The sequence below is a fragment of the Mastomys coucha genome, unplaced genomic scaffold, assembly GCF_008632895.1.
Source record: "Mastomys coucha isolate ucsf_1 unplaced genomic scaffold, UCSF_Mcou_1 pScaffold11, whole genome shotgun sequence".
Classification (NCBI taxonomy): Eukaryota; Metazoa; Chordata; class Mammalia; order Rodentia; family Muridae; genus Mastomys; species Mastomys coucha.
In genome coordinates this window covers 26581763-26582613 of record NW_022196893.1, presented here as the reverse complement: position 1 = coordinate 26582613, position 851 = coordinate 26581763, and the positions used below count along the sequence as shown (strand labels likewise).

Here is an 851-nt window from a genome sequence, read left to right as displayed (position 1 = left end):
CGCACACACACAAACACACACATACATGCACATACATACATACATACACACACACATGCACACACACAAACACACACACATACATACACATACACACATACATACACACACACACACACACACACATACACACGCACGCACACATAGGCAAGAACTTTCTGAACACTGCTCTGGTAGCACAGAAAAACAGTCCTAGTAATTAGCAAGTAAGACTCCTTGAAATTAAACTAAACAACTTATACATCACAGGAAGCTTATCAAGTACAAAAAAACCAGGCTGTCTAAGAATGAAGGGAAAGCTTTGGTAGGTGTGCCTCAGACAGGGTTAATATCTGAAATATATCAACCATTGTCAAAATGAAGCACTTCCCTCTAAATCTGCCAGTCAACAAATGAGCTAATGAAGTGAACGGACAGATCTCAATAAAATAAACACAATGGCCAATAAGCACTTATAAAGTGTTTGAGAAGTTTAGCCACTAGAGAAGTGCGCATTAAAAGTACCGTGGATTAAGTGTACTGTGAGGGTGCTTGCTTTGGCAGCACATACAGTCACATTGGAATGATATGAAGACTAGAATGGCCCCTGTGAAAGGATGACGTGCAGTTTTGTGAAGTCTTCCATATTAAACAAGAGTCCACTGTGAGATTACATCACCCCTTAGTTAGAATGCCTATCATGGAGAGAAGGGATAGCAAGAGGTACTGTTGAGCAGGAGGGGAACAAGGAATGTTTATTCATGGATGGTGGGAATGTAAACTACTGCAGCCACACTGGAAATCAGTAAAGAGTATTTCCCCAAAATAAGAACAACCATAGACCCAATTATGTTACCCCTGGGATGGCACTT

General features: G+C 40.8%; 1 non-coding gene across 1 annotated transcript; it reads left to right on the top strand.

Annotated features, from left to right (window-relative positions):
- Window positions 1-527: 527 nt before the first annotated feature.
- LOC116083118 lies at window positions 528-631 on the top strand. Its single transcript, XR_004115595.1, has one exon. It is a non-coding gene; the product is annotated as a U6 spliceosomal RNA (small nuclear RNA).
- The last annotated feature ends 220 nt before the right edge of the window (window positions 632-851 follow it).